This window comes from Cervus canadensis, chromosome 33 (genome assembly GCF_019320065.1).
Source record: "Cervus canadensis isolate Bull #8, Minnesota chromosome 33, ASM1932006v1, whole genome shotgun sequence".
NCBI lineage: Eukaryota > Metazoa > Chordata > Mammalia > Artiodactyla > Cervidae > Cervus > Cervus canadensis.
Window position 1 is genome coordinate 6,512,964 of NC_057418.1, and position 18,653 is coordinate 6,531,616.

Here is an 18,653-nt window from a genome sequence, read left to right on the forward strand (position 1 = left end):
CTCACATCCACGCCTGTAAGTCACACTCTCCACTCTCTGCAGTATCTCTATGTCTTTGAAGCTGCAGGAACTCACCAACTGCCTTTGCTGCTGCCAGTGGAACTGGCAAAAATGGGAAGTCTCTACTTTGAGGAAGACACTTAACATTTGGGCCTGCTGCCAGGATCCAAATGAGATAAGGCACATCCAGGGATCAAGCGCTTTCCTACTCTACACAGAAGAAAGGACAGCTCTGCTCTCGCATCTGCAGGAGCAACATCAACAGATCATAACCACCTTCCCTGTCTCCGGACCACCCGACCACAGGATTAGCTGAGGCCCGCTTTCTCCCCCAGAGGGGGAGTATGATCAGTGAGTCCTGCGGACTGCCACCTCGTATTGTAGCATTAACCTTAACCCTCAAGACTCAACAAGCCTAGGATAAGCCTTCCCACTGCTTTCTTTTATGGTCTCCTTTTCTGCTCTTCAGAGAATCAGCCAAACAGCCACAAACCACCGGTTTTCCTCACCCCTTTACTCAAGTGCCTGCATCTGAGGAAGTTCCTGTTGGTGAGACAACTAAGCATCATTCATCCAAAAGGGCTGCCGCTGCTGGACTGGCTGGCATTTCCTTAGAGAAAGGGTGCAGTGGTGAGTCTCTTGGTTCAGTGCTGAGCTAAGAATGAAAAGAAACTGTGATGGATAGAAGGGAAAGGAAAACTCAACAAGATCATCGCTAACATTATTTCCTAAGCATTGTGTTTAGGACTTCCATGTTTATCTTCTCAGTTGACTCCTCCACCAAGCCTACGGAGATAGGTACAACAATAATTATGGCTTTTTACACGAAGAAACCCAGGCATAATGAGAATAAGCAACATGCTTAATGTAGGAAAAGAGCCAAAATTTGAAACTACATCTTAGAGCCTACTATATTTTTAAAACACAAAACCATGTTGTTGCTATATTTTAAAACACAAAACCATGTTGTTGCTGCCCTGTACAACAAAATTCAGGACGGGTGAGCCCACTCAATTGAGAAACACCAAATTTACCACCTTTCTGCAGACCCTGTATGAAATCTGGCTAAAGTCAAGGAAGATGGGGAAATAGGCCTGGGGTGACTTCACGATGAATCACGGTAACACGGCTCATAGCTTCCTCATCTGCTCTTATTCTGCTCACAGTGATGTCTAAAAGACAACGGTGATTGGCTCTCCTGATGATGAGCTATGAGAAATAAAGGGTCCAAACCACCAACTATACTGTAAAATACATAGAAACAGATAGACAGCTAACTGTAAACTGATTTAAACGTGTATGATCTTTGCACACAGGTTACAATCAACCAAGTTATTCTGATGTCTGCTTTACATGTCACTCTCCATCCAGCACTTCGCCCAGAGCTAAAATGCACCAAAGCACTCATGCTGTATACTTATTTTATGATCATTCAGAATTCCTCATTTTATGGCTCAGAATAACTATACCTCATTATCTAAACTTGCACTATCAAGTGTTCGCACATGTGTGGCCACTGGCTTGGACTCAGGGGTAGAACATTTCCATTTCAGCAAAGTTCTATTGAACACTGTTCACCAAACATCTCAAAAATTAGCATTCTATGAGGATATATAAACATTATAAAGGGAAAGGTGGGAAGAGAGGATCAAAGTGCAATACTTGTACTAAGAATCTTAAGACTTTCTAAAGAGCACAAATAAAAGAACAAAGGGGATTTTTAAAAGGAATCTTGAGCATCAAACATTATTCCTAGTTATAGGACGCAGTGCGGAATCCTTACAATTCTCATTAACATAAAGGTCATGCTCGGTAAATTCAGTGTGGATAAAGCAATAGAAATAGCTTATAGTCAGTTTCACTTTCTTAATGGTGAGCATCAGCAGTACTTCCCTACAACCTGTGCTCCAAAAATGATAAGTTCCCACCAAGGGCAGGTTTTTGTTTTGTTTTGTTTTTGGTGGGTTTTTTTTTTTTTTTTTTTGGTCTATTGCATAGACTGCTCTGCTTTCAGTATCCGTATATATAATAAGTGCTTAATAAATATTTGTAAAATAAATGCACCTATTTCCTAAGAACACACACCCAGTCTGAGGGTTAATATAACCATTGCTAAAACAGTGAACTCGAGGGCTTTCTTTCAGATCCAGGATGTTCCAGACTTGTCGCTGACCTGGGCCACTGCTCCATGCTATTTCTTCTCCCTGGAGGGCTCGCCCCATGACCCCCACCCCCTCCCTCGATGACTTGCTCTTTTTCTCTTGGAAAGTTGGGTCACATGGCTGGAGAAGTATTCTACGGTCACTTTGATTTGAAGTAAGAAGTCACCATTCTGCCACTCTGCTGATTTAACCTACAGCATCATACTGCTAATCATCATTTAAAACGATCTAGTCAGTACATCATTTATTATCTATTCCTACCTCCAGAATATAAAGATGAGAGAGACAAGTTTAACAGTCTTGTGGAATTCACAAGTGCTGGGGCCACAGAAAATGTTTCACAGATGTGAGGGTGATCACTCTACTACAAGCATGAGCACTGTCAACATAAGTTGCATTAACTGCATTTGTTAGCTCAGCTCCTCCATCCGTTAAATTATCCATCTCGGTTTGGTCCACAATACCAAGAATTATTTTTCACCCTTTCATGCACTAGGCTTTCAAATTAAATGGAATTACAGCAAACTTTACTCAGACTTACTGCAGGTGTTCTATACGATTTATTTTTTAACCAGCAGCCGCTGGCTAAAGTTTGAGATCATAATAAAAATTCAGACTGGTTTTGAGATCAGGAACAGCAGAAGTAAGATATCTGAAGAAAATTGTAGATGTTACGTTAACTCCTTCAGAAAATCTGAACTAGAGCATAATTCTTAACCAGTCAAAAGTCTGGGATAAACTTCTTAAAGCAGCCTGCAAAGCAGAGGCCTGTCCACATCACAATACACAGTTTAACACTTCTGCCCTGGTGGGGGCGGTGATCTGGACAACTCCAGAAGAAACGTTCACCTCCAATATCACTGAACAGCACAGCATTTCATAACCATTTCCTTTTCTTCCAGATGCTGTGCAAGCTTTAATGATATATAATTATGGTCAGAATATGTTGATCTGAATTAAACAAAAATTAACCTATGTCTACAAGAGCCAAGCAAATGTAAGAAACTTGAGAGAAAAAAATATACAGCATTTGACTGGAAGGGCATTTTTTTTTTTTTCTTTTTGTCTGAATTTAAGGAAAGTAACAACCTAAAAAACATGAGGAACGGGGTAGGGAGGCATCCTGGAATATTTTATGTACCTGCAAAGGGCTTTCTGCAAGCCAATTAAGGGCAGGTATTCAGACGGTAAAGAATCTGCCTACAATGCAAGAGACATGGGTTCGATCCCTGGGTCGGGAAGATCCCCTGGAGAAGGGAATGGCAACCCACTTCAGTATTCCTGCCTGGAAAATTCCACGGACAGAGGAGCCTGGCGGGCTACAGTACATGGGGTCGCACAAGAGTCGGACACGAAAGAGCGACTAACCCTTTCTTGCACTGAAAAGATCAAAGAAAGGCTGCAATGTCAAACTCTCTTTGCCAAACCGAAAACCAACCACGATGAGCCTTCGAATAAACAGACGGCTCCTTTCCTACAGAAATATGTCTTCAGTTGTTCTGTATTCGAGGGGAGAACTTTAAAGCGCGTTTTCCAAATCCGTGCATTAAAAAGAGGAAGAGGTCAACTGGTGTCCAGCCCGAGGCAGAAGCTGGATTCCAGAACTGGGCCGGAGCGGCCAGGGCACCAGCCCCGCCCCGGAGCGCGCAGCCCGCCGGTGCGCCTGAGCGAGGGCGGCCGGGGCTGCCGGGCCGGCCGGGGGAGGAGGCGAGGCTGCAGCGCAGCCGGCGCTGGGCGGGCCGGGCTGGCAGGGCCGGCGGGACCCGCCTGATCGGGAGGCGCACCCGCGCCAGCCCGCGGGGCGTGGGGAGCAGCGCGATCCCGGGGCAGGGTCAGCGCCGGCCCTCCGACTCCCGGGAGCCTGCCGCAAAGCGCAGGGGCGGCGGCCACCTGACAACGCGCACAAAAAACAAGGTGGCGCGGCAGCTAAGGGGACACGCGCTTTCGGGGCGCCCCGCCAGGGACACCCCCTCCCGAGGCTCCTCTTACCCCGACCTCCTCGGCTTCCTTCTCCTTCTTTGGCGGCGGGGACCCAAGGGCCCCTGAGCCCCCAGCTACGATTCTCAGCTGATGGGTGGTGGCGCTGGAACGCCCACTGCGCATGCCCGCAATACCTCCCAGGGAAGGAGGCGGGGCTTTCTCCCCTCTCATTGGCCAGAGGAGTTGAGTGACAGCGGCCTTCCCCGCCCCCTCTGGTTCTAAGCTAAGAAATAAGGGTTCCTGCAAAATTGCACAGTACAGAGGAGGTGTTCTTTGAGGTCTGAAGTGCGGATGGCGAACGCCCTCGTTTGCGTGTAAAAAACAAGAAGGAATGGAGGGCTGCTGTTTTCTTTATCGGGTGATTTCGGCCTCCCTAGACTTCAGGCCGTATCATCAACTCATGCCTATCTTGTTTCCCAACACTTAACTCTACAGTAGACCATATTCGCAGGTCTATTAAAAAAATGCAAAGGTATAAATATGCAGTTCTTGCAGTTCTAACAGGAACAATGAAGGAATAAACGAAGAGTAATTTCCTTGTGCTCTCTTAGACAAGTTTTCATAGCATCCTTGAAAGTCAGGAAGTAGTTTTCACAGGATTTGAAGTGAGCAGAGAATGTTCTTATGATAAATATTCAAATATAAAGTAATCATTAGATAAAAAGCATCAGTTGCTTCCGGTGAAAGAAATACCAAATTAATTAATGAGGTCTTTATTGGGGCTTCTCAGGTGCTGTAGTAGTAAAGAATCTGCCTGCCAATGTAGGAGACCCAAGAGACGCAGGTTCGATCCCTGGGTTGGGAAGATCCCCTGGAATAGAAAGTGGCAACCTACTCCAGTATTCTTGCCTGGAACATTCCATGAACAGAGGAACCTGGTGGGCTACAGTCCCTGAGGCTGCAAAGAGTTGGACCCGACTGAGCACAAGGCACATATTTGCCTTTATTAAGGCAACAGTATTTTCTGAAAGGATCACCAGGACATCAAAACCCAGATGAACTAAGGTGGAAAAGAAATCTAAAGCCAGAATACTTTGAATTGGTACCACCCAAGCAAATTTTTGGAGAAGGAAATGGCAACCTACTCCCGTATTCTTGTCTTGAGAATTCCAAGGACAGAGGAGCCTGGCAGGCTACAGTCCATGGAATGCAGGGAGCTGGTCATGACTGAGGGGCCAATACTGTCCCTTTCACTTTACAAGCAAATTTTAGGTTGTTTGTAGTTATGCATACAAATGTACTTAAGTGAGTGAGGTCACCCAAGGATAAGAAATATAAGAGGCTCTCCATTTATTTTTCGTTTTTCTCCTTTAAACAGAGAAATGGGAACAAGAAATATTTTATTTTTTTAAAAAATTTTTGGTTATATTGCATCTCTGTTGCAGCACTCAGGCTTTCTCTCATTGCCCCATGGCATGTGGGATCCTGGTTCCCTGACCAGGGATCGAGCCCACATCCCCTGCAATGAAAGGCAGATTCTCAACCACTGGATGACCAGGAAAGTCCCCAAGAACTATTTTCTATTTCTCATTTTTCCTGAAGAATACTGTGGTATAAGTGTGACAATAGGCAGCACATTATACTTTCCCTCTGTTAAGAGCGGACAGTAGAAAAAGATGGGCAGGATTGTCAGACAAAATGCACACACCCACATCTAAAGGGGCAGCATGGTTCAGCTAGAGCCGATTGCAGACTTTTAGGAATATTGGCCCAATATAATCAAATTCTCAGCATTGTTGAGATATAGTGGGAATTCTGATTTTTATGTGAAAATTTTTTTCCAGTATTCTTAACCTTTTCATAAAACATTCTGTAATCAAATAAAATATGTATTTCAGCCTTTGTAATAGATGATAATTTCAGCCATCGAGTATTAAAGCTGGAGAAAGCCTACCAGAAAAGCTAGCTCTATTTCCCCATATGACAGATGAAAAAAATCTGAAACCCAAAGAAGCATCATCAAAATCACACAAATACTTATGAGAAGCACAGGTCCAGGTGACCTAATTCAGCATCTTGATTTCTTCCTTTATTTCATTCAGCAAATACTCACGGACGCTCTGCCCTGTGCTAGGTGCTGTGTGAGGCACTGCAAATCTCAAAATGGGGACACAGTATTTTCCCTCAAGGAGTGAGATCTTTCCCAGAACACTGCAAGAGATGCTGTGATAAAGAGTTGTACACAGCGCCAAGGGAGTCCAGAGATGAGGATCACTTATGGGAACAGGAACCATTCCAAAAAAGGAAGAGTTACTAGAATCCTGAAAAATGTGTAAGAGTTTACTGGGGAGACAAGATGGGAAAGGACATTCCAGTCAAAAGGAAGAACACATAAAACATAAAATCATAGGCAAGTGCAAACTCTCAGGGATCTCTTATGACTTTAATTAGATAAAGCAAAGTGGGTGGGATGGACGGGCATGAGACTAGAAAGTCAAATGGAATTTACATAATGAAAACATTATGAAAGTCATGTTTCATGAATACCTAATAGGAGTTAAAGTATGAAAGCAAAGGTGTGATGTGCTCATAATTCCATCGTATGAAGAAGACTTTGGAGAATGGGGGAAAATAAAGAGAAATAAGAGTGAGAGGAGCTTCCCAGATGGCGAAGTGGTAAAAAATCCACCTACCTAATAGAGTTGTGCCAAGAGAACGCACTGGTCATAGCAAACACCCTCTTCAACAATGCAAGAGAGGACTCTACGCATGCACATCACCAGATGGTCAACACTGAAATCAGATTGATTATGTTCTTTACAAGCCAAAGATGGAGAAGCTCCATACAGTCAGCAAAAAACAAGACTGGGAGCTGGTTGTGCCATAGGTCATGAGTTTCTTGTTGCCAAACACAGACTTATATTGAAGAAAGTAGGGAAAACCACTCAGAGAAGTCAATGGCACCCCACTCCAGTACTCTTGCCTGGAAAATCCCATGGATGGAGGAGCCTGGTGGGCTGCAGTCCATGGGGTCGCTAAGAGTCGGACACAACTGAAGCGACTTAGCAGCAGTAGCAGCAGCAGGGAAAACCACTATACCACTCAGGTATGACCTAAATCAAATCCCTTATGATTATACAGTGGAAATGAGAAATAGATTTAAGGGAATAGATCTGATTGACAGAGTGTCTGATGAACTATGGATGGAGGTTTGTGACGTTGTACAGGAGACAGGAATCAATCCCCAAGAAAAGGAAATGCAAAAAAGCAAAATGGCAATCTGAGGAGGCCTTAAAAATAGCTGTGAAAAGAAGAGAAGCAAAAAGCAAAGGAGAAAAGGAAAGACATACCCATTTGAATGCAGAGTTCCAAAGAACAGCAAGGAGAGATAAGAAAGCCTTCCTCAGTGATCAGTGTAAAGAAATAGATGAAAACAATAGAGTGGGAAAGACTAGAGATCTCTTCAAGAAAATTAGAGACACCAAGGGAACATTTCATGCAAAGATGGACTCAATAAAGGACAGAAATGGTATGGACCTGACAGAAATGTTATGGACCTGACAAAAGCAGAAGATATTAAGAAGGGGTGGCAAGAATACACAGAAGAACTGCGCAAAAAAGATCTTCATGACCCAGATAATCATGATGGTGTGATCACTCACCTAGAGCCAGACATCCTGGAATGTGAAGTCAAGTAGGCCTTAGGAAGCATCACTATGAACAAAGCTAGTGGAGGTGATGGAATCCAGTTGAGCTATTGCAAATCCTAAAAGATGATGCTGTTCAAGTGCTTCATTCAATATGCCAGCAAATTTGGAAAACTCAGCAGTGGCCACAGGACTGGAAAAGGTCAATTTTCATTCCAATCCCAAAGAAAGGAAATGCCAAAGAACGCTCAAACTACCACACAATTGCACTCATCTCACATGCTAGTAAAGTAATGCTCAAAATTCTCCAAGCTTCAAAGTATGTGACCCATTAACTTCCAGATGTTCAAGCTGGTTTTAGAAAAGGTAGAGGAATCAGAGATCAAATTGCCAACATCCACTGGATCATCGAAAAAGCAAAGGAGTTCCAGAAAAACATCTATTTCTGTTTTATTGACTATGCCAAAGCCTTTGACTGTGTGGATCACAATAAACTGTGGAAAATTGTGAAAGAGATGGGAATACCAGACCACCTGACCTGCCTCTTGAGAAATCTGTATGCAGGTCAGGAAGCAATAGTTAGAAATGGACATGGAACAACAGACTGGTTCCAAATAGGAAAAGGAGTACATAAAGGCTGTATATTGTCACCCTGCTTATTTAACTTGTATGCAGAGTACATCATGAGAAATACTGGGCTCGAAGAAGCACAAGCTGGAACCAAGATTGCCAGAAGAAATATCAATAACCTAAGATATGCAGACGACACCACCTTTATGGCAGAAAGTGAAGAAGAACTAAAGAGCCTCTTGATGAAAGTGATATAGGAGAGTGAAAAAATTGGCTTAAAGCTCCACATTGAGAAAACTAAGATCATGGCATCTGGTCCCATCAGTTCATGGCAAATAGATGGGGAAACAGTGGAAACAGTGGCAGACTTTGTTTTTTGGGGCTCCGAGATCACTGGAGATGGTGACTGCAGCCATGAAATTAAAAGACGCTTACTCCTTGGAAGGAACGTTATGACCAACCTAGATAGCATATTAAAAAGCAGAGACATTACTTTGTCAACAAAGCTCCGCCTGGTCAAGGCTATGGTTTTTCCAGTGGTCATGTATGGATGCGAGAGTTGGACTATAAAGAAAGCTGAGTGCCAAAGAATAGATGCTTTTGAACTGTGGTGTTGGAGAAGACTCTTGAGAGTCCCTTGGACTGCAAGGAGATCCAACCAGTCCATCCTAAAGAGATCAGTCCTGGGTGTTCATTGGAAGGACTGATGCTGAAGCTGAAACTCCAATACTTTGGCCATCTGATGTGAAGAACTGACTCATTTGAAAAGTCCCTGATGCTGGGATAAATTGAGGGCAGGAGGAGAAGGGGATGACAGAGGATGAGATGGTTGGATGGCATCACCAACTTGATGGACATGAGTTTGAGTAAACTGCAGGAGTTGGTGATGGACAGGGAGGCCTGGCGTGCTGCAATTCATGGGATTGCAAAGAGTCAGATACGACTGAGTGACTGAACTGAATTGATCTACTCCTTGAAAGAAAAGCTATGACCAACCTATACAGCATATTAAAAAGCAGAGACATTACTTTGCCAACAAATGTCCTTCTATTCAAGGCTATGGTTTTTCCAGTAGTCATGTCTGGATGTGAGAGTTGGACTATAAAGAAAGCTGAGCACCAAAGAATTGATACTTTTGAACTATGGTGTTGGAGAAGACTCTTGAGAGTCCCTTGGACTGCAAGGAGATCCAACAAGTCCATCCTAAAGGAAATCAGTCCTGAATATTCATTGGAAGGACTGATGTTGAAGCTGAAACTCCAATACTTTGGCCACCTGATGTGAAGAACTGACTCATTTGAAAAGACCCTGATGCTGGGAAAGATTGAAGATGGGAGGAGAAGGGGACGACAGAAGATGAGATGGTTGGATGGCATCACCAACTCAATGGACGTGAGTTTGACTAAACTCTGGGAGTTGGTGATGGACAGGGAGGCCTGGCATGCTGCAGTCCATGGGGTTGCGAAGAGTCGGACATGACTGAGTAACTGAACTGAACTGAACCAATGCAGGAGATTCAGGAGAACTTGCTCTGATCCCTGGGTCAGTAAGATCCCCTGGAGAAGGAAATGACAACCCACTTCAGTGTTCTTGCTTGGAAAATCCCATGGACGGAGGAGCCTGGAGGCCTGCTGTCCATGGGGACGTGACTTATCACGCACACATGGAAGAGTGAGAGAGAGAGAGAGATTTGACTACCTAGCAGGCTGCTGCGATAGGCGTATCCCCCCATTTAAGAATCTCTCCAATAACAGAGGTATTGAAGGACTGCAGTAAGGCAAATACACTGGAGAAGAGGAGGTGAGGACTGCTTTGAGAAATATTTAAGAAGACTTGAAAATCAGTTAGATGTGGAGAATGAAAGAGATGACTCCTCTTTTTAAGACACGTAACTGTTAAGCAGAACATGATGTAGCTGCGATCTAAGACATAAAGCCGATAAAGCGATTGCAGTTTGAGCAGGGAGGTGGGGTAATGAGGGGGCAAAGTGACGACATGTTTAGCTTGGGAGTTTCTGTGTTGAAGATTCTGGGGATCTGAGATGTGTGGTGTCTTTTAGGTACTTGAGAATGTGAGCTGGTGTTCCAGATAGGAGCTCTGCTTGGAGCTATGGGAAGAGATGAGGTCACTAACCATAAAGATGGGGTGTTGGGAATTTTCTGTGTCTAAGGAAGGGCAGAGAAAGAAAACCCTTGAAAAGGAGTAATCAGAGAGATCGGAAGTAAACCACGAAAAGGTGTAGTGAAGAATGAAGGAAAACATTTCCAAAAAGGAGGGAATGACAGCACATGTCACAGGAAGTTCAAATAAATTAAGAACCAAAAGTTGTGCATCGGACTTGGGGTTTAGGAAGTGACTGGACTTTGGAATTTAGGAAGAGGCATTTCAATAATTCAAGAACCTATCATTGCAGAGAATTTATATCTGTGTGACATCTGCTGTACTTTCCACATCCTATCATGTTTGGTAGAATCCTGGGCTGTGGTTGGGGCAAGCACAAAATACCTAGAAGTGGAGGCTTGGTAGCCTCTTCAGGTCCCCTGTTAATTACTGACTGAACCGGAACCAAAGATCAACTGTCTGAATCCTGGGCTCCTTCCAACTTCCCATATGTTAAAATATATTACAAATGGATTTCTTCCAGCTCTTTTGAAAACTAAGATTTCACGCTTTTGTATATCCTTTGCATTCAAGTACATCAACAGATGTACTTTAGGTAGCCTTGCAAAATTTAGAGACACAGAAGATAAATGAAAGAGTTCCTGATGTTTATGGTATCCCATCTGAGCATGACTTAGCGACTAAACAACAACAAATCTGAACATCAGCCTGCTTCTTAGTGGATTCTTCCTTCACCTGCTGAGCCACCTGGGAAGGCCCTGGTAAAATTCAGCCAGGTGCCTCGAATCCAGTAGGGCTCAAAAATTCTGTTGATTTTACAGGTTATCATTTCACTTCTTGCAAAACAAATCCTTCATATTTGCAGAAATTACCTGTGTTTGAAGGCTTGTGAGTTGGATTTTTCAGGGCTAGCAATTTTGGGGATTTGGGTCTTCTTGGAAAGATTTTGAAAGGCAATCAGAAATAAGTTTCTGAGTGGGAATTGCTATCTGCATACTAGTGTCCTTATTAATATAAATACTACCTAAATAACCTTTGCCATGTAGGCTAGGGAACTCTTCACTGCTGTATCTCCAGTGTTTAGAATAGTAATTCTAGTAAACAGAAGGACATAATTGCCCATTCACGTGATAGCCCCTGAACTAAAAATTTTTTAAAGGACCACCATGTGATCTTGTGGGACAGCTAGATAAATAAAAGACACAAAAAGAAAAATACAGCAAGACAAGGAATTTATTGATAAATGAGAGGTACAAGAGTACTTGTGAAAGTTTGGTTTTATTAGTGGGAAAACCACAGCTGTTTTAAGAACTCTGTCCTAGATTAAGAGGCAGCTGAAATTAATATCTAATAAACAAGTTTGTTTCATTGTGCCTTGTTTTTAGGCACCCCTCACCTTCCTTGGCAGTCTCTTTGTTTTCTAAGACCACCCTCTGCCTAGTTAAATGCCAAGCACAGAGCAGATTTTGCTGTCACTTTTAAACATAGAGCTAATAGACAACCCAAAGAAATCTTGCATGGACAATTACAGCATGACAGCCTGACAAGTGGTACATTCATTTCTAATTTTACCTCCTAAATATTGTCAATATGTGGCCTCTTATCTCTGTCTCTCCTGGTCTGTGTCCAATCCACTGGCATCTGTATCTTCACTCCACTCAATGTCATTATTCTCAAAGCCAGCACTGAATATTTGAAGCACAAATCTGAAAATATTACTTCAGGCTTCATGTCATCACCATGATTGCCACTTGCCCTCAAATGTACTTCTTAGAAATAAAAGTGCATGGAATGGGCAGGGGTGAGGGATTGTGTAAGGTTGGGAGAAAGAATCATAGAAGGGGTCTGCCTTCTTTCATTTAGCAGCATGCATTTAAGATACATGCACACTGTTGTATGAATCAATAGTTTGTTCTTTTCCATGGCTAAGTAGTATTCCACTATCATTATGTAATGCTATTCTGTCCCCTATTGGTTGTTTCCAATTTGGGGCAATTACAAATAAAACTTATATATGTGTGCAGGTTTAGATAAAAGTGAAGTGAAGTGAAGTTGCTCAGTCGTGTCTGACTCTTTGAGACCTCATGGACTGTATGTAGCCCACCAGGCTCCTCGGTCCATGGGATTTTCCAGGCATGAATACTGGAGTGTGTTGCCATTTCCTTCTCCAGGGGATCTTTCCGACCCAGGGATCGAACCCAGGTCTCCCGCATTGTAGGTAGATGCTCTACCGTCTGAGCTACCAGGGAAGCCCTCTTGTTTTCACTTCACTTAGGTAAATATCTAGAAGTGGGTTTGTTGGGTTTTATATGTTTAATTTTATAAGAAACTGATGAATTGTTTTCTAAAGTGGTCATATAATTTTGCATTCCCACCAGCAATGAATGGGAATTTCTTTTGCTCTAATTCCTTATCAACCTTTGATATTGTTAGATTTTCTTTTTTAATTTTGTCTATTCTAATAGATGTATAGGCTTCCCTGGTTGCTCAGCAGTGAAGAATCTGCCCGTAATACAGGAAATACAGGTTTGATCCCTGGGTTAAGAAGATCCCCTGGAGAAGTAAATGGCAACCCACTCCAGTATTCTTGCCTGGGAAATCCCATGGACAGAGGAACCTGGCAAGCTACAGCCCATGAGATCACAAGAGTTAGACATGACTTAGTGACTGAACTACCAAACTAATAGGTGTGTAGTGGCATCTCACTGTGGCTTTAATTTCACTTTCTTAATGATATTGAACATGTTTATATGCTTATTTAAAATCCATATGTCTTCTTTACTGAAGTATCTGTTCAAATCGTTTTCCCATTTTTTTTTTTTGTTTGTTTTTTGTTAGATTGTCTCCCTATTTAGGGTTTTAAGAGTTCTTTATATTTTCTGGGGCTGTAACAAATGTGTCATTTGCAAATATTCCTCCTATTTTTTTAGCTTGTCTTTTTTATTTTCCTTCCAGTGTCTTTCACAGAGCAAAAAATTTTAATTTCTATAAAATCCAATTTGCCAAATTTTTGTTTTTATAAATCATGCTATTGTTGTTGAATCTTTTCATTACCAAATCCAGAATTACACAGATTTTCTTCTAAATTGTTTTCTTGAAGTTTTATAGTTTTACCTTTTACATTTAGATCTACAATACATATTAACTTTTATTTTTGTATGAGGTGTATATCAAAGTTTTGATTTCTTTTTTTTTAAATATGGATGTCTTAATTGTTTCAGGATCAGTTGTAGAAAAGATTTTTTTTCTCCATTGAGTTGCCTTTGCACTGTCAGCTAGAAATTGGCATGTGCTGTGGGTACTTGCCTCTACCTCTACAAAGACTAACTCATGTCCTGCTGTAGCTGCTGACCTTCAACATCCCTCTGAAAGGAGTTCAGGGGAGTAGAGAAATGAGGCTCTCTCTTTGGGAAAAACTGGCAGGACAGGTTTTCAGATAGATGTTCTCAGGAGGTGATTTTATGAGCCCAATTCTTGTAGCTCCTCATATCCAGAAAAGCATTAAAATCTTTCATGGTGATGACTGTTTCTCATGACTAGCAGAAAGCTTCATAAGACTAGCAAAAGCCTTCTGGAAAAACATGTGCCTGATTGCATGTATTCTCCTTTCAACAAAATCATATACATGCTGTCCTCCCCTACTGCCTCTTTGGAGCAGTTTCTCAGATTTATCTGAGGTGCTGTCTCCCAGTCAGCAGTCCTCATTTTGCCCCACATAAGACTCAATTCGCAACTCTCATGTTGCGAATCTTAAGTAGACAGCACTCTTGTCAAAAATCAACTGAAGAGGAAAGTGAAAGTAAAGAATTTGTTGCTCAGTCATGTCCAACTCTTTGCAGTTCCGTGGACTGTAGCCTGCCAGGCTCCTTCCTCTGTCTAAGGGATTCTCCAGGCAAGATTACTGGAGTCAGTCGCCATTTCCTACTCCAGGAGATATTCCTGACCCAGGGATCGAACCCAGGTTTTCTGCATTGCAGGAAGATTCTTTACCATCTGAGTCACCAGGGAAGCTTTCTCAGTTGAAGAGAATTAACACCTTAACAAAACCAAAACTTTCAATTCATGAACACAGTATATCTCTACATTTATATAGCTTTTCTTTTCTTTATTTTTAATAAGTGTTTTATCATTTTCAGTATACAAATCCTGAACATATTTTGTAAGTCGTATGTAATGTATTCATTTGTTTGGATGCTGTTATAAATGTATTTTTTACTTAATCTTAACCAACATGTATGGATCATTCACAGTTAAAGTATGTTTGAATTAAATCTATGATATGTTTCAATTAAAGTCTACCACCTGTCTAATTGCTTATTTGGTCCTTTTATTCTTTTTTTTGTTCACCTTTTTCTTTCTTTTATGGGTTTAATTAAGAATTTTTAATAATTTTATTTTATTTCTTTTATTGACATATATTGTTATGCCCGATGTCCGAATCCCCAAGCGGGAAGAGAGAAGGCTTCCAAGACAATGCAACTCGCAAAAAAAGGGAAGTTTATTGCTGACTCGAGTCAGGGCTTACTGCTGCAACCAACGCAGTGGTGCAGGGTCAGAAAGCCCTGAGCAGAGGCGGTTACCCAAATTTATAAGGTGTGCATAAGCGGTTAGTAGCTGGCTTAAGCAGATTGGTTACATGTTTGCAAAGCAGTTTTATTGGTACAAACTTTCGTGGGCTTTTGTTCAAACTTGGGCGTTCGCGGGCTTTTCAGCTTTCCCCTGATAGGTTCCCTTTTTCTTGCTAGGCGCATGTTGATTGGCTGGCTCCAGGTGGCCTGATAATCATGTTACCCTGGAAAACCAAGCCTACTCCTAATCTAGGCTGCCTGTCATGGCGCAGCCTCACACATATCTCTTTTAGAAATATTTTGTCTCATTTTTAAAATTAATTTGAGCCTTGATAAATGTCATTTTGTACTTGAAAATATGTGGGTTATTTTCAGATACCTTTTTATGTTGATTTCTAACATAATTCCACAGTGATAAGAGAACAGACTCTGTATGATTTCGATATCTTTAGACCATGAAATTTTTGCACCTTATTTTACATCCCTGGATATGTTCCCGTGTCTCCTAGATTATAGTCTATGGGAAATTAAATAGAATTTATATCCTACTTTTGTGTGAAAATTGTATAAATCTTATTTATATTGAATTGGTTCATAGTGCTTTTCAGGTCTATGAATATCCTTCTACTTTTCTGTCTTTTCATTCTATTGATTTTTGAGAGTTTGATATTAAAACTCCAACTAAAAATATTAACTTATCTACTTAAAAAATTATAATATACAGTGAAGCTATATGTAACTTTCTTCTGTATTTTCTAAGTATCCTATAAATGTGTTATCATACTTTCATAATTTAAAAAGTAAAAAAAAAGAGATAAAAATTAATTTGAGCCTACCTTCAGGTAATATTTCTAAGGATTATAGTAGCGTCTTCCTAAGTCCTCCTTCTCTTTCCTTGTGCTGTTATTGTCATACATTCCACTTTAAATATGCTATAAAAACATATGTATTTTACAGTTTTAATATAGTCATCCATATTTTAGAGCAATTTAAAATGAGAAAAACATTTACTTTACCTTCACATATTCCATTCCTGAATCTCTTCATTTCTTTGAGTAGATCTAAGTTTATGGTTTATGTCATGTTGCATATACCTTAATGACTGTTTTTATCTTGGGGTGAAAAAGGCAAGGAACGCAGAATGGGATGATTTATATTTATGACAGATGTAGCAGTAGAGAAAAAAACTTTCTCTTTACTCTCTTGGCTTTCCTGGTGACTCAGTTGATAAAGAATCTGCCTACAATGCAGGAGACTGGGGTTCGATACCTGGGTCAGGAAGATCCCCTGGAGAAGAGAATGGTTACCCACGCCAGTACTCTTGCCTGGAGAACTCCATGGACAGAGGAGCCTGGTGGGCTACAGTCCGTGGGATCCCAAAGAGTTGGACAGGACTGAGAGACTAACACTTTAGGTTCAGCAGCTGGGCCTTGTGAACTAAATTAACAGAAGACTGATTAACAGGACAAAAGGTTTAGTTTGCATGAATATTGGGCCAAACAAAGGAAGTCACTGGTTTGTTACATGTTAACAAACAAAGATAGAAACAAAGGTTTTATGCTTAACTCCACAGGGGAAAGGTAAGGAGGAGAAAAAACTTCTTAGAAAACAAATAGGTTTCTTTAGGAAAGACAAATAGGTTTTCGGGACAACAGACTGGCGGTAGAAAAGTTTGGGTTAATATTTGTCTATGTAGGCATAAATGGTCTTAACACTAAAACTCCTTTGAGGAAGTGACTTGGGGTAGGTTTACAGCCCATAAAGCTTCCCAGCTGGCTCAGTGGGTAAAGAACTCACCTGCCGATGCAGGAAATATGAGAGATGTGGGTTCAATCCCTGGGTTGGGAAGATCCCCTGGAGAAGGGCATGGCAACTCCAGTATTCTTGCTTGGGAAATCCCATGGACAGAGGACCGGCAGGCTACAGTCCTTGGGGTCACAGAAGACTCGGACATGACCTAATGATTAAACAACAATACAGTCCATAAGGTCGCACAGAGTGGGACACTGCTGAAGTGACTTAGCACACACATAGTTGAGTTCTCCATTCTTGGAGTAGAAGTGCCCTGAAGAGGAATTTTACAGCAGCCTAATTTCCCAGAATTTACTACTTTTAAACAGATAAGAGAAGCTTTGAGAAAGCTTACTTTTTTTTTCTTCTTTCTTTGCATCTGTTGAATCTCAAATGCTTTCAGCTTAAAATATTCTTTATACCAAAGTAGTCTCTATTTTGGGGTGCTGATTATCTTCACAGAAAAATTTATAAGTTCTTTATTAAAATCATGAGCACAATTAAAGAGAATGACAAATGAACAGAAAATACGTGCAAATTCTAACACAAATGGTTCATAGCCTCATCATTTATAAGAAAGACAAATCTCATAGGGAGGAGGCTATTGATTCTCCAATCAAATTCCCTTTAATTGCTACTGGAACCAAACCACAGTGGCTGTATTGGCTAAGAACAAATCACAACTGTCTTTGGAGAGTTAGCCTTGACTCAAGATGAGCTGTTCCGTTCAGAAGCCCGCATGCACTGACCCCATAGACTCAGTCAATGACTGACTGAACTGAACTCCTGGAGTTGTGGTAGAACTGATTCTCTAGTGCAAACTCTGCTCCAGGACTTCCCTGTGGGATGGACTGAAGCTAGTCTCTAGCCGAGACCACATTCTTGCTTTTCCCCTGGCTCATCCTCCTTTCCTTATTCCCTTTCTCTTCTACACTTTCTTCTCACCTTCTCTTGTACCCCAGTTCAGCTTCTGCATCTAGAGACACCAACCTAAGACTTCACACTAGAAAAAGTAGCAAAAGCTCAGAAGAGACAACTCACAGAAGGGTCTTAGTCCAAGCTTCCCAAAAAGGAGAGCCTAAGGCAAAATTTTATATGCTGAAACTTTTTTTATAATTGAAATACGTTTGACACATACTGTGTAAGTTTAAGGTGTACAACATGTTGACTTGATGCATTTTTGTATGGCATTATGATTGCCATTGTGGCATTAGCTAAGACCTCCATCACGTCATGTGATCACCATTTCTTTTTATGGTGGGAATAATTAAGGTCCAGTCTCTTAGCAGTGTTGAGATGCATTTCTAAGTCCAAGATAGAGACATTCCTGCCCAGGAGGCCATGTCAGCAAACCAAAATTTAGGTAACTTTGCATGTAGAGACTAGAAGCTCTGCAGAAACCTAGACTCACTGTTGGGAGGCAGAGAGACACAGCTGTGTTGGACTGTTCCTGGTGGTTGGATCTCCTGGAAACAAATGGCTGAAATTACCTGGGACTGAGCATATCTGGAAAAGTTTTTAAACTGCAGGAGAAGAAATCAAAATAGCCAATAATCATACTTGAAAAGCCAACAAAAGTACAGAAGGAAAAGCAAAATAAAGCAAGCTGTTTTGTGGTTGTTGAAAAAACAAATCTGGACTTAGTGAAAAGGGAATTTCCTTGAAAGTTATTGCAGTGGAGAGAAAGGAGCTGTTGCAGAGAGGAGAGCCTTTAGATCACAAGATCTCTAAGGTCTCGGGAGTTAGGTAACAGGCTGTTTCTTTACTAGAGAGGAGGAAACGAGGCTAAGAACTAGGTATCAGGACTGGGAATGAAAGGGAGTGACAAGATCAGAAAGTGTTTTCTCCCGAGGCCAGTCCTTTCTTGGGAGAGG

General features: G+C 41.5%; 1 protein-coding gene across 1 annotated transcript in view; it reads right to left on the reverse strand.

The window, feature by feature from the left end:
* The window catches only part of STX7 (syntaxin 7), a 54,260-nt gene extending 49,992 nt beyond the window's left edge, over positions 1-4,268 (reverse strand). The window contains exon 1 of the mRNA XM_043457079.1: positions 4,152-4,268. The gene's annotated coding sequence lies outside the window, so the exon portion shown is untranslated. The remainder of the gene's footprint in view (positions 1-4,151) is intronic.
* Between the last annotated feature and the right edge of the window lie 14,385 nt (positions 4,269-18,653).